The following is a 16,047-nucleotide window of genomic DNA, read 5'->3' on the forward strand; positions in this document are numbered from 1 at the left end:
TCGCATCGAATATCATTTAAGTATGATACATTTTCAATAATCTTCCACTTGTCTGCTCGTGTTTCATTTTCAAGAATTACTGTGTTGGCTGTATTCCTTATTGCTTTAACTTTTATTTTTTCAAGTCTAGAATTTATTGCTTTAGTTAAAATTTCCCTTACAACTTTAGCATCCTGGCTTTTCCTCTGACCTAAGAAAAGAGGAAAGCTGCCAGTTTATTTTTTGCTAATTCGATTTGTTCTTCAACCCTGGTTATCGGCTTGGTGGCTGCAACACGTCTCCTCCAGCGCACTTCAGAACCTCCCACTTTCTAATGCGGCTTGGCATGGGTCTTCTGATTCCAAAGGGATATGAAATGATGATAAAGACAAAACAACATCCAGTCCCTGAGCGGAGAAAATCCCCGACCCAGCCGGGAATCGAACCCGGGCCCGTAGGACGGCAATCCGACAGCTGTCGGGGCGGACTTTCCAAAGGGGTGAAGTTCCTGTAGTGACTTCCGGTAAGACTATCATGGTTCGCTGCCAGACCACTTGGAGCTCTGCAAGTTTATCAATCCATCATTTCGCTTCCCTATTGGGTGACTTAGTCTTCCGTATTTGCTTTCCTTTCATAGTAAACAGAAGCTGATTTCATAGCATTGTGTTCCTCATTGCGACTTGTGGCGTGCATTGCACTCTTTTAATTACATTTTAAATGTGTTGCTCGTATTCTGTTTGATTTCTGCTTTCATCCGTAATATTTGGCGGAGTAAATGATTTCACATTTGTTTTTGTTTCATATAAAACGGAACGTGGTGTTGTCATATGGCGTTCTGTGGACTCATGTATATTTTTTCCTGCTTACGAATCCGTGTGTGAACTGCTCGATTTAACTTCTTTGTAAGTATATTGTACGTGTTCTATCTTATTTTTGTTTGCATCTGTTTTTCGTACTTTCTCTGATTTAATGAAAAACTCAATCTTTGCTAGTTTTGACAGAACTGGTTTTCAACTCTATTGCATCTTGTCACGGTATGAGTATGCAATTTTGCTTTGAATGGTGTTGCTTGTTGCCACTGAGTATGCTTTGTACTCTTACTGACAGTACACGTAGTTATTGTGCGCAGCAAAGATATTCTACATCGATATACGTATTTGTAAATGAGATAGTGCAAACTTATTTACACTCTACTGAATGTTAGTCCATTTAGTGAACTCTAGTTGTACAGAAATCATTACCATATCCAATGATGAAAGCTTGAAAGTCCGTGTTATTCGCTTTACAATTTTCATTGGAGTGGGAGGATGATTCAGCTACATTGATTTCTGGTAAAATGTAATGCTTGTACAACCCATGCCTAACGTTTAGTACTATTGTTGCATTTTTAGAATTTGCACGGAAGAAAGCTGTAGTCGCTAGGCAAGAAGTAATATCAGCCATTGCATACTCATTTCGTGACAGGATGTAAGAAAGTTGAATACCAGTTCTTCCAAAAGGTGTAAACGTGGAGATTTCCATTAAATGCGAGAAAATACCAAAACCAATGTGAACAAAATGAAGTCGAATACGAGCAATAGTGTTACAAAACAATTAAATCGCCGTTGAGGAGTGGGAAAATCTGGACCAACAGTGCCTTGATGAACTTGGCGGATAGTATTCCACGACGAATACAGGCATGTATCAATTCAAGAGGACGTGCTGCTGGGTATTAGATGTATCGGTTTGTACAGCCATCTGTACCACCACCTCTGAAGGTCTCGCTGTGTGGTGGCACAACATACAATGTGTGGTTTTCATGAGCAATAAAAAGGTTCGGAAATGATGTTTATGTTGATCTATACTCCAATTTCCTGTACAGGTTCTGGAACTCTAGGAACCGAGGTGATGCAAAACTTTTTTGATGTGTGTATAATGATGATAGTACCTGTACATGCGCGCTCTCTGGTGGAAAGCGCGGTCGCGGAGTTGAAATTCAAATGTCAAAATTAATACAAATTATCTGTCATTAGACATCTCGTTAGCCATAAAATGTTTTTCTTTCTCAAGAAGTTAAAGAAATCGTTGGGTCCGATGCCTTACCCAGTTGAAAGCCGACGTCACGATTAATAAGATTTTCCATCAAACATATTTCCATCAGTTCTTTAATAAGTGAATCCCAGAAGGATCTCGTCGAGGCCAAGATTCCCGTGGCAGAATAATCCGTGGAATGTCCTGTGGAAGTCAATGCTCGGCTTTGGCTGACTTACTGGGCTACGAAAGGTGGGTGTGGCGATCATGTTGAAAGAATCTCTCTAGCACTGTGTGCGTTGTCTGACGAATGTAGGCTTTGCCACACTGGCAAGGTATTCTGTAGATTCCAGCCGTCCACAAGCCCAGACCGTCCGTTGACAACCGAGAAGAGCACACGTCTTTGTAGGTGGGCGGAAGATTACTTTGAAGTAACGTTTTCTTAAGATTATGTACAATTTCGACGAAACATGGCCAACATACGGGAGGAAAGCCCTGGTCTTGAAACGTTCCTTCTATTCTTGATCTTGTTGGTGGTCACGTCTCTCCTGTCTTAAGGCAGAACTGATCTGGTGCGGATAATATCCATTATTTTTTAACACAGACTGTAGGCGTTCCAGCTCTTTTGCAAAGCTGTCTCAATCAGACACAACATGTGCTCTGTGAATCAACGTTCGATGGAAGCTCATAGTCCGTGAGGGTGGTGGCAACTGGACGCCTGCAAATACAGGTCTGTTTGTGTTGACTTGCGGTAAACTGAATGTCCCAATGATCTATCGACTTCCCGACTGACCAAGACGTCCAGAAACGGCAGACAGCCTCCCTTCTTCACTTCCATCGTAAATCTGGTAGCCTCTTGGATATAATTCAGCTGCAAAAAGCGTGACAGTTCTTGCTCAACGTGATGCCACACTACAAAAGTATTAGCTACATATCGCCAGAAGACTTTTGGTTAAATTTCTGCACATCCAGTGCCCTCTCCTCAAGGTCTTCCATAATGAAGGTTGCTACCAGAGGGGACAGAGGACTACCCATGAGAACACCGTCGATTTGCTCAAAATACTCACTGGAAATGGAAATGCCGTGTGGCTAGGGCCTCCCGTCGGGTAGACCGTTCGCCTGGTGTAAGTCTTTCGAGTTGACGCCACTTCGGCGACTTGCGTGTCGATGAGGATGAAATGATGATGAAAGACACACACAACACCCAGTCATCACGAGGCAGAGAAAATCCCTGGCCCCGCTGGGAATCGAACCCGGGACCCCGTGCGCGGGAAGCGATAACGCTACCGCAAGACCACGAGCTGCGGACAAAATACTCCCTGTTGAATAAATACAGTAATAAGATGAGGAAATAGCGCTGTTATATCAGCTTTGAACTTACTGTTGATGGGTGACAATGAATCTATGAGAGAGACCCCAGTAAGAGTGAAAAAAATTGTTCAAATGGCTCTAAGCACTATGGGACTTAACATCTGAGGTCATCAGTCCCCAGCCGGCCGCGGTGAGCGGTTCTAGGCGCTTCAGTCCGGAACCACGCGACTGCGGCTTCGAATCCTGCCTCGGGCATGGATGTATGTGATGTCCTTAGGTTAGTTAGGTTTAAGTAGTTCAAAGTTCTAGGGGGCTGATGACCTCAAATCTTAAGTCCCATAGTGCTCAGCGTCATTTGAACCATTTTTCATCAGTCCCCTAGAGTTCGAACTACTTAAACCTAACTAATCTAAGGACATCACGCACATCTATGCCCGAGGCAGGATTCGAACCTGCGACCGTAGCTGCAGCGCGGTTCCGGACAGAAGCGCCTAGAGCCGCTCGGTCACAGTGGCCGGCAGTAAGAGTGGGATGGCATCAAAGCGTACTAATATATCCTATTCGTTGAGCCGAAGTGGCTTCAGTCCAACAATAAAGTCACCCCATTTAGAAATATAATGCGAGCGCTTCGCCACAAAAGGTCTCACTAAAGACGTAAGATGTCTGGGTAAGTCATAAGTTGGTGCGCATATTGCTCACAATAGGACGTTCAAATGGTTCAAATGGCTCTGAGCACTATGGGACTCAACTGCTGAGGTCATTAGTCCCCTAGAACTTAGAACTAGTTAAACCTAACTAACCTAAGGACATCACAAACATCCATGCCCGAGGCAGGATTCGAACCTGCGACCGTAGCGGTCTTGCGTTTCCAGACTGCAGCGCCTTTAACCGCACGGCTACTTCGGCCGGCCAATAGGACGTAATAGAAAATCATCTTTGTTTATCTTTGGAAGATCATACACTGTGATGGAATTGAGCTATGAATTCAGAACGCTTATGTTGACATTTTCCTTTCTACTCTCCCTATGGGATCTTTATCAATCTTCCGGTACGTTGGTTCACTCAACAGGCTATAAATATTCTGGTCATTGATGTCACGTGGCAACAACAAACCGGCTTTTCTCTTATCCACTGGAAGGACCACCATGTGAGGATCATCTCATAGCTTGCGTAGTGCAGCCTGTTCTTGGAGGAAACGTTTCTCTTCTGAGATGGAGCCCTCGTAAGTGCGTCATATGTTTCATGTCTTATTTCTTCTGCAGCGTCACTGGAAAGAGGTCAGACAGCTTCTAATAAATCACGTTGTCCAAACGCTTACCTGTAAAATTGACCACAGGGCGCCGAAAAGCATCTTATTGCGGTAACTTTACTGAAAGGCGGGCAAACTTCGAAAATTGTCTTGAAGCACCCTCTTTATGGACCAAGTCCAACTTAGCCCGAGTCACGCCATCGACCCTTTCCCGAGAGAGAGATGGGAGATTGAAAGCAATCTCCATGTGCAGATACAACAGCTGTTTTGAAATGGCAGTTAATTCACGGCGAGTGAAACGAATCCACTCCTTTACTAGAGATAGCCTTACCTTACGTTTTATAAGCTACGTAGAGGCGAGCTTGCTAAAATGTGTTGCTCTAGCAAACTTCGGATAGGGGCCATTGCCCTGGCACTTTACTAAGAACCACAAAGAAGTTATCTATCTCCCTCGCTTATACGTCACATATCCAGCCTCTGGATGTGTGATGCCATCTCCTCCCCGAGGACGTACCTGACGTGATTCTTCAAATTCTCTCGGTGTAAAGAGCACTCGATTACGTTTCGGGACTGAAGCCGGATTACGTCGACTTCTTGTCACGATATTTCGCTTGACAATCATTCAGCCAACTGCAGGTGAGTGTGTTGCACTGGAGATTGCTAGTTCACATCGCTAACTTCATACTAAAAATTGGCTTGGAAACGCATGCGCAAATGCAACCGCTACATGAACGACCTCTATCTTCGAATACTGATCCGTCTATGACGCGCAGGCACATGAACACTGAAGAGCCAAACAAACTGGCACACCTGCCTAATATCGTGTAGGGCCCCCGCAGGCATGCAGAAGTGCCGTAACACAACGTGGCATGGACTCGATTAACGTCAGAAGTAGTGCTGGAGGGAACTGACACCATGAATCCTCCAGGGCTGTCCATAAATGCGTAAGAGTACGAGGGGGTGGAGATCTCTTCTGAACAGCACGTTGCAAAGCATTCCAGATATGCTCAGTAATTTTCATGTCTGGGGAGTTTGGTGGCCAGCGGTAGTGTTTGAACTCAGAATAGTGTTCCTGGAGCCACTCTATAGCAATTATGAACGTCTGGAGTGTCACATTGTCCTACTGGAATTGCCCAAGTCTGTCGGAATGCACAATGGACATGAATGGATGCAGATGGTCAGACAGGATGCTTACGTACGTGTCACCTGTCAGAGTCGTATCTAGGCGTATCAGGGGTCCCATGTCACTCCACCTGCACACGCCCCACACCATTACAGAGTCTCCAACAGCTTGAACAGCCCCCAGTTGAGATGCATGGTCCATGGATTCATGAGGTCATGTTCACTCCCGTACACGTCCATCCGCGAAGTACAATTTGAAACGAAACTCATCCGTCCAGGCAACATGTTTCCAGTCACCAACAGTCCAATGCCGGTGTTACCGGGTCCAGGCGAGGCGTAAAGCTTTGTGTCGTGCAGTCATCAATAGTACACGAGTGGGCCTTCTGCCCTGAAAGCCCATATCGATGACGTTTCGCTGAATTGTCCGCATCACTGACACTTGTTCACGGCCCAGCTTTGAAATATGAAGCAATATGCGGCAGGGTTACACTTCTGCACGATTCCCTTCGGTCGTCATTGGTCCCGTTCTTGCAGTATCTCTTTCTGGCCGCAGCGATATCGGAGATTTGATGTTTTACCGGATTCCTTATATTTACGGCACACTTGTGAAATGGTCGTATGGGAAACCCACTTCATCGCTATCTCGAAGATGCTATGTCCCGTCGCTCGTCCGCCGACTGTAACACCACCTTCGAACTCACATAAATCTTGATTACCTGCCATTGTAGCTGCAGTAACCGATCTCACAACTGCGTCAGACACATCTCTTATATAGGCGTTGCCGACCGCAGCTGCGTATTCTGCCTGTTTACGTACCTCTGTACTTGAATACGCACATCTATATCAGTTTCTTTGGCGCTTCAGTACATAGTAATGAATATGATGCTGAGAGGCACCCACATGCCTTGTTCATACTGTGTCATCAAGCAGTCAGGCCTGCAAGATGAGTGGTCTGCCAAGCGAGTGGATTCATTCTTATTTATCGAGTAACATGAACCCTCGTACTCACTATTAAGTTACAAATTATCCTCCTGTATGAATAATACGCAACGGAAACGCACATCTGACTATCAGTAATTTACAGAACTCTGACTGTTCACTACGCACTGGCAATACCACATTTTCCCTTTTTTTTATTTATTTAACGGCTTTTATCAACACATGGCCATCGCACTGAATATGAGTGGCGCACACATTATAAATTCTGGATATCATGACAACATACAATTCGAAGGAAAAGGCCACCAATCTTTTTCTTTTCACTATCTTATTTATTCCGATAAATTCTATAACCTAAACACACAAATTCTATAACTTACAACAATAACACATGAGAAATTCCGCCCAGTGGGCATGGCTTTACATTGATGAATCTCTATCTTATGGTCTCGTAATTATTTAACGCTACAGTCCACTTTCTGGACAGGATGGTGGATTTTTTATTATTCCTCACACTTCGACTCTCACAATCATCATCACGAAACTTTCCTCCAGACCGAGCAGTACAAAAGGAACACGCATAACCCACTACCTCTGAAACTACCTTGCTACTCTCCCATGCAAACCACACATACTTAAATTACATGACATACACCACACTACAACATGAAATACAACACAGGGAATAGTGACAACATTATCACTTTCAGCTTTCCCACTTCAATTAATATTTATCCCAGTTTCACACGACACTGCCCCACTTCGTAATTCTACTTTCCTACTATGAACTCTGGAGATATATGCATGTCTTCCTGTGCAATGCAAGCCAAGTGGCGTTGCTGGATAGACGGCTGACTCACCATGTTTCTCTCTCAGAGTGTTGTAGTTTGAATCAAGCATCACACGGAAACATATCTCGCAAAGTAATATTAAGAACATATTGATCACACACACGAGTCCTCAACTGATACCATGGATGAGTACTTCTCTTTATCCTTTGTCTCACACACAGATTGAGACTCACACAGTACTCACCACATGGAAGTACTCGCCTCTAATTTAAAGTCATGCACACGCTATTTCTTAAATATTTCAACTTATAGTACACACGCTAGTAATTCAGCTTAACTTAAGCACACGGTAGTATTTCAACTTATTGCTACACGTGGTTTCATTGTGACCGTTGGTCACTACCGAAGATTACTACGATCTCATTAATATTACCTGCCTGACATTTAATTCTCCCCACAAAAGTTCCTGAAATAGAGAAATTATTATTTCGAACTACTCTTAAATATTCCACATGCATACCATGTCTCCACTATTTTGTCTTTATGGAGCACACCTAAGACAGGTCTTAACAGCACAAGATCCAGCGGCAGAGTGCCGAAACATGGCCATTCTTCATGTCCTCTCGCACCTCTGCCGAAGTGGGGGAGCACCTTGCTACCGTATTGGTCAGCCACATTTCAGGCGCTCAGACCTCAGGTAAATTTCATCTTTTTGGTCCCACCAAAGGTGGCCAAAGGATCGTCTCAAAGATGATCATATATTCACATTCACTATCTGCGGTTAGCAGACGACCATACATTCATTCATTTCACAGATCTCACCAAACTGGATGTAGGGATTTATTTTGTGGGAGTGCACATGTGATCAATGAAATAAATAAATTGTCATTCTTTCCCACACTGGTATCCAGCTTCGCTGTATTAATTGAAATTGAGTTATTTTACAAAAAAATGTGTTGTTCTGACAAAAGTAATGAAGTATGTTGTACCTATGTTCAATGTCGGGCGGTATTATACCCTTTCAATGCCTGTACGTATGTGCTCACTGGTGAAATGCTCTCTCACGGAGGAAATTCAGGTGTCAATATTAATAAAATTAACTGTCACTAGACGTGTCACTAGTCATAAAATGTTTTCTTTCTGAAAAAATTAAAGAAATCACCGGAACCCACGCCTTATTCAGTTGAAAGCCGCCATCACGATTAATAAGATCTTCCGCCAAACGTATTTCCATCGATTATTTTATAGCTGAATCACAGAAGGATCACGTCGAGGTCAAGATTTCCGCGGCAGTTATCTATAGTATGTCCTGTGGAGATGGATCCGTCGGCTATGGCTGACTTGCTGGGCTGCGAAAGTCGAGTGTTGTGATCATCTTCAACGCATCTTTCACGCAATGTGCACGTTGCCTGACCAATGCACGCTTTGCCACACTGGCAAGGTATGCTGTAGATATCAGCCCTCTGCGATCCCAGATCGTCGTTTGCCGAACCGAGAATGACACAAGTCTTTGTAGGTGGGCGCAAGGTTAGTTTGACGTAATGTGAGGAACATCGTGGACTTGGCTAATGACACGTCTAAAGACAGTTGACTTTACTAATTTTAACATCTGAATTTTAACTCCGCGAGGACGCATTCCACAGAAGAGCGAGCGTGTAGTATCACCATTACGAATGGGACTGCGCGCCATAGATGGAGCAATATTGGAAGAGGGCGCGAAACTCGACAGAGGTTGCTCATGAAGTGGCTGTTTTTACGCATGCGTCTTGGCGACACTCTTTGATATAAATTTAGTGATGTGAACTAGCAGTATCCAGTGCAACACATTCACCTGAAGAGGGATAATTGGTTGTCAGACGAAATATCTGGGCAAAAGTCGACGTAATCCAGGTGCAGTCTCGAAACTTCAAAAATGTTCAAATGTGTGTGAGTTCTTAGGGCACCCAACTGCAGAGGTCATCGGCCCTAGACTTACACACTACTTAAACTAACTTAAATTAACATATGCTAAGAACAACACACACGCCATGCCCGAGGGAGGACTCGAACCTCCGACGGGAGGGGCCGCGCAGTCAGTGACATGGCGCCTCTAACCGCGCGGCCACTCCGCGCGGCCTCGAAACTTCATCGAGTACTCTTTACGCACAGAAAGTTTCAAGAATCAAACTATTAGTATTAATCATAGACTTTGCAGACGATACAGTTTTAATGAAGTACTATCTGAAAAAAGCTGCACAAATATTCAGTCGGATCTTGATAGGAGTTCTACATGGTGCAAACACTGGCAACCTGGTTGAAGTGTGCAAAACTGTGAAATTTTGCACTTCACAAAACAAAAGACGTAGAGTCCTATGACTGAAATGTTAACGAGTCGCAGCTGGAGTCGGTCAATTCATACAAAGGCTTGGGTGTAATAATTTGTAGGGATATGAAATGAATGATCACATAGGCTGTCGTAGGAAAAGCAGGTAGTATACTTCGGTTTATTGGTACTGTGGCGATATATGGTTAAGGAATGGAGCGCTCGGTTTATTTGACTGACACGTTTGAGGTTAACTTTCTTTGCTCAAATTTGGTAAGATCAGTATAATATACGAAGAGCTTCTGGGGCCTCTTCCTTCCAGCAGCGAGGGAGTAAGTGCATCATACGAAGTCAGCCGCAACAGACTCTGGCGACAAGGACTATCAGTGTACTCTGAAACAGACATCCATGTAAGTCGCGGGCTCTTAACTGGCAGCGCACACATCATTTTCTGGCGCCTGCCATAGAAGGAAGGAGGTAGCTTAAAGTCATTTACCAAAACACACTGGTCAACCATCTCTAGATTATTTGCGAAAATTCTATCTGCAGCTTAAAATAATTCACTATTACAATTATGCAACTTCAAAATTGTAAACTGATTATAATATATGAATTTTACGACTCAAAAAATTATTACTTTAAAATGGGCTGCAAGTCTTAAAATGTTTAAGTTATTCCAAAAGGAACTCCATGGCTAGAAAGCATATCATAATAATATCTCCAAAGATTTTAATTACATTACATTTCTTAAGTCCTTAAATTCGAAAATCAGACCTAATTAACAATAGAGCACACTTAAAAGATATATGCATATATAGTTGGTGAATGGCGCAACCAGATTCAATTTTTTTAATAATTTATTATTTCAGTGACATAACCGGTTTCGGGCTACCATGACTCTTAAAATGGCTAATATTCTCAGTTACATAGATGTTTTAATCAACAGCATGTCAGTGGATCCAGTAGATTACTTATTTTGTGGTCCATATGGTTCTCCAGGTCGATGTATGTGTTGCTGATCTGCAAACAGCACACATATTGTAAGTAAATTACTGCGACGCACTTAATAACAGTCTTAATGTCGGAGCTGAGAGTCACATATGTGCTATACACTTGATGTTTTTGTTTGCTTGATGTTTTATAGCACATGTGTGACGCTCATCACTGATCTTAGCAATAGTATGAAGTGTATCACAGTAATTTATTTCCAATAGCTGTGATATTTGGAATTCAGCAACATATGTATCGACCCGGAATGCTATATGGACAGCAACAAAATTCACTGGTGTCCAAAATTTAAGCAACAAACGAAAATTTTACGAGGTTGCGTTTATTTTGACACAGAACGATATAAACAGGTGATAATAAAGTAGAAACAATCTAAAGAATACAGAACGTAATTAACTGCAACATGCATAGCGGTAGACAAAAACATTCTTCGTTTTTTCCAACTTAACGGATTTACACACATGACAGCTGGTTAATGTGCTCAGTACAGGGTGTGGCCACCTTTGGCACCAGTAAAGGCCTGACAACGACGAGACATGCTGTGAATGATGTCATCAATCTCATGTTGAGGTAATGACGCCCATTCTTCCTGCAGAGCTGGAGAGTGGTTGAGGAGGCCACGTCATGTGTGCAGGATCTTCTATTTCCCAGAAAACATCAGCCACCCGTGCTCTATGAGGTCGAGCATTATCATTACGAAGTCTGGGCCCACAGCATCTCGTAACAACCGCACATGTGGCCCCAATATCTCATCGCGATACCTGACGGCAGTTAAATCTTACTGATTCACCAGTCCAACTTCATGAAGAGGTGTTCGAGTGGTCAACATAACCCCAGCCTACATTATTAGGGGTAGTCCTCGATGTCGGTCTCTTTCCACAATGTTTGGGTCCCGAAATCATGTTCCACGTGCCCTCCAGATGTGAATCTGTCGATAAGCTCTCTCCAGACGTAATCGGGACTAATCTGTGAAGAGAACATTGGTCGGAAACTTATTCACATGAATCACAGACTACAAATGACAGCTCGGCTAATGCACTGCTCCTTGGTATCTTGTGTACGCAATAATACCGCCGTCTGTGCGTGTGCATATCGCTATCCCACGACTCTGGTCACTTCAGTGTATAATAGCCACTCAAACGACATCCTGTGTCTAGCTGCTACATTTGCCAATCTGGGCCGTTAGTACTTTTATTCTCACCCACATAGAAAAGTACTACTTACTAGTGCGCCTTGTGGATAACTTAGCACTACGCAGCCATATGCTTTCGGTACTAGCCTTTGTAAAAATAATGTAACTTAATCAGGTAGTAAACTGCCTAATCTTACGCGGAAACACCGCAATATATAACCCCTTATTTAGTAATTGGGGGCTAGCCCTGTTCACCATTGACATCTTACACTAGTAGTTAACCTTATCCTAGAACTACACACACTCCGCGTGTTTGAATGTGGCCACACTACTTGTAGCTTGAGCTACGGAACCAGGAATTTGGCGGTTTATCACCTGTAACCAAGTTAACAACCGTGTCACTACTATCGCCATTCGCAACAGCCAGCACTGAAAACATAAACCAACGTTCAGGCATACCCAGAGGGTAGACTCTCCACAATAATAGACGGCACAATGTTCATCTCGCGGATATCTCAAATTTCAGACCGAGCGAGGTGGCGCAGTGGCTAGCACACTGGACTCTCATTCGGGAGGACGACGGTTCAATCCAGCGTCCGACCATCCAGATTTAGTTTTCCGTGATTCTCCTAAATCGCTTCAGGCAAATGCCGGGATGGTTCCTTTGAAAGGGCACGGCCGACTTCCTTCCCCAATTGAATGAGACCGATGACCTCCCTGTTTGGTCTCTTCCACCAAATCAACCCGACCAAAATTTCAGCCACAGACAGGCAGTCCAAACTTCCAACATCAACACAACAGGATAATATACAGGGTGAGTCACCTAACGTTACCACTGGATATATTTCGTAAACCACATCAAATACTGACGAACCGATTCCACAGACCGAACGTGAGGAGAGGGGCTAGTGTAATTGTTTAATACAAACCATACAAAAATGCACGGAAGTATGTTTTTTAACACAAACCTACGTTTTTTTAAATGGAACCACGTTAGTTTTGTTAGCACATCTGAACATATAAACAAATACCTAATCAGTGCCGTTTCTTGCATTGTAAAATGTTAATTACATCCGGAGATATTGTAACCTAAAGTTGACGCTTGAAACCTCCGACGTTCAGTTGCGTGTTGTAACAAACACGGGCCACGGTCGGCGAGCAGCATCTGCAGGGACATGTTTACGATGACGACCGTGTTTCCGAGTGTGGCTGTAGTGCACTGTTGTGGTTTGGTCTAGCTGTCGCAGTGTCCGCATGTAGCGCTTGCTGCTATTGTTATTCTGCATTCGTCTCCGCACGCAGACCAACTGTAGTACACCGTGTTACCAGACGTCTGTGATAGTGTAGCGTTGTAGGAACTGTGACCATGGTGTATTCGAACTCTGAAAAGGCGGAGATGATACTCATCTATGGCGAGTGTCGACGAAATGCAGCTGAAGCCTGCAGGGTGTATGCAGAACGGTACGCGGACAGAGAGCATCCAACGTGCCGCACATTGCAAAACATCTACCGCCAACTGTATGCAACAGGTATGGTCGTAGCACGCAAACGGGTCCGTAACAGGCCCGTCACAGAAGAAGCGGGTGCAGTTGGTGTGTTAGCTGCTGTTGCCATGAACCCACACATGAGTACAGGGGACATTGCGGGAGCCGGTGGACTGAGTCAAAGTAGTGTCATGCGCATACTGCATCGTCACAGCTTTCACCAGTTTCATGTGTCGCTACATCAGCAATTACATGGTGATGACTTTAATCATCGAGTGCAATTCTGTCAATGGACATTAACAGAGAATGCGTTGCAGTTCCACCTGTTTACCGATGAAGCGGGTTTCACAAACCACGGGGCAGTGAATCTACGGAACATGCATTACTGGTCCGTGGACAATCCTCGCTGGCTCAGACAGAACGACAGCGACCGTGGACTGTAAATGTATGGTGCGGAATCATTGGCGACCACCTCATTGGTCCTCACTTCATTGCAGGGGCCCAAACAGCTGCAACATACATCGCGTTTCTACAGAATGATCTGCCAACGTTGCTCGAAAATGTCCCACTGGAAACGCGTCGACGTATGTGGTATCAGCATGATGGTGCACCTGCACATCCCGCAATTAACACTAGGCTGACCCTTGACAGGATGTTCGAAAGGCGTTTCATAGGACGTGGAGGACGCATAAATTGGCCAGCCCGTTCTCCTGATCTTACACCTCTGAACTTCTTTCTGTGGGGTACGTTAAAGGAGAATGGCTAAAAATGGCTCTGAGCACTATGGGACTCAACATCTTAGGTCATAAGTCCCCTAGAACTTAGAACTACTTAAACCTAACTAACCTAAGGACATCACACACACCCATGCCCGAGGCAGGATTCGAACCTGCGACCGTAGCAGTCCCGCGGTTCCGGACTGCAGCGCCAGAACCGCACGGCCACCGCGGCCGGCAAGGAGAATGTGTACGGTAATGTGCCTACAACCCAAGAGGATATGAAACAACGTATTGTGGCAGCCTGCGGCGACATTACACCAGATGTACTGCGGCGTGTACGACATTCATTACGCCAGAGATTGCAATTGTGTGCAGCAAATGATGGCCACCACATTGAACATCTATTCGCCTGACATGTCGGGACACACTCTATTCCACTCCGTAATTGAAAACGGAAACCACGTGTGTACTTGTACATCACCCCTCATGGTAATGTACATGTGCGTCCGTGAAAAAGACCAATAAAAAGGTGTTGGCATGTGGACGTAATGTGCTGTTCCAGTCTCTTCTGTACCTAAGGTCCATCACCGTTCCCTTTGGATCCCTACGTATTTCGGTGCTCTCCGATACACACGATCGAACACTGGAGGTGTGGTACTCAAGCGTCAACTTTAGGTTACAATATCTCCGGATGTAATTAACATTTTACAATGCAACAAACGGCACTGATTACGTATTTTTTTATATGTTCAGATGTGCTCACAAAACTAACGGGGTTCAATTTAAAAAAACGTAGGTTTGTGTTAAAAAGCATACTTCCGTGCATTTTTTTATGGTTTGTATTAACCAGTTACACTAGCCCCTCTCCTCACGTTCGGTCTGTGGAATCGATTCGTCATTATTTGATGTGGTTTACGAAATATATCCAGCGGTAATGTTAGGTGACTCACCCTGTATATGTAGACTGAAGCGACGGATAAAAATTTATACCCAGGCATAGATGCTTTAATCAAATGAAAATATATGGTTCCAGAGACTTTTTTTCAGGTTTCAGACATCTATGATGTGTATATGCAGACTGAAGCGATGTATGTGCTTGTAATGTGAGGATGTGCCAGGACCTTCCTGCTACAGGGTTACATAGTTTTGTGGTGAATAATGTGTTGTCTTAACCTATTGTCAAATGGAGCTATACGGTTCCCGAGAACTTTTCAAGGCCCAAACATCTGTGATGTTTATATAGAGCCTGATGCGACGAATGAAAATTTATAGCAAGCCCAGGTTTCGAACCGAGGTCTCCTCGTCAGAAGGATTGGATTGGATTGTTTGGGGAAAGAGACCAAACAGCGAGGTCGTCGGTCTCATCGGATTAGGGAAGGATGGGGAAGGAAATCGGCGGTGCCCTTTCAAAGGAACCATCCCAGCATTTGCCTGGAGCGATTTAGGGAAATCACGGAAAATCTAAATTAGGATGGCCGGACGCGGGATTGAACCGTCGTCCTCCCAAATGCGAGTCCAGTGTGCTACCACTGCGCCACCTCGCCCGGTCTCGTCAGAAGGCAAATGCACTAACCACTGCGCCACCCATGTGCGGTGACACTCCACAACTGCACAGACTACACTAGCACGCCTCCCTCCCCAATCCAAATTCCCATTCACGCCTCAGACCACTAGGTATTCCCTCTAGACTCGAACAGCATTGAAGAGGTTCTCAGACTATACTGGAATAGCACCTCAGCATCGAAAGATTGGGGGGAGCCTGCTTGAAACCCAGGCATAGCTGCTTTAGTCAAATGAAAATATATGATTCCACAGACTTTTTCAAGTTTCAAACATCTATGACGTATATATGCAGACTGAAGCGAGGAATGAAAATTTGTACCAACACCAGGACTCGAACCAGGGCTTTCTGCTCAATAGGCAGACGCACTGCAATGCTGTTCGACTTCAGAGGGAATACCAATTGGGCTGAGGCATCACTGTGCTAAGGTTGCTTAGTGG

Source organism: Schistocerca nitens, chromosome 3 (genome assembly GCF_023898315.1).
Source record: "Schistocerca nitens isolate TAMUIC-IGC-003100 chromosome 3, iqSchNite1.1, whole genome shotgun sequence".
In the NCBI taxonomy this organism is placed as follows: Eukaryota; Metazoa; Arthropoda; class Insecta; order Orthoptera; family Acrididae; genus Schistocerca; species Schistocerca nitens.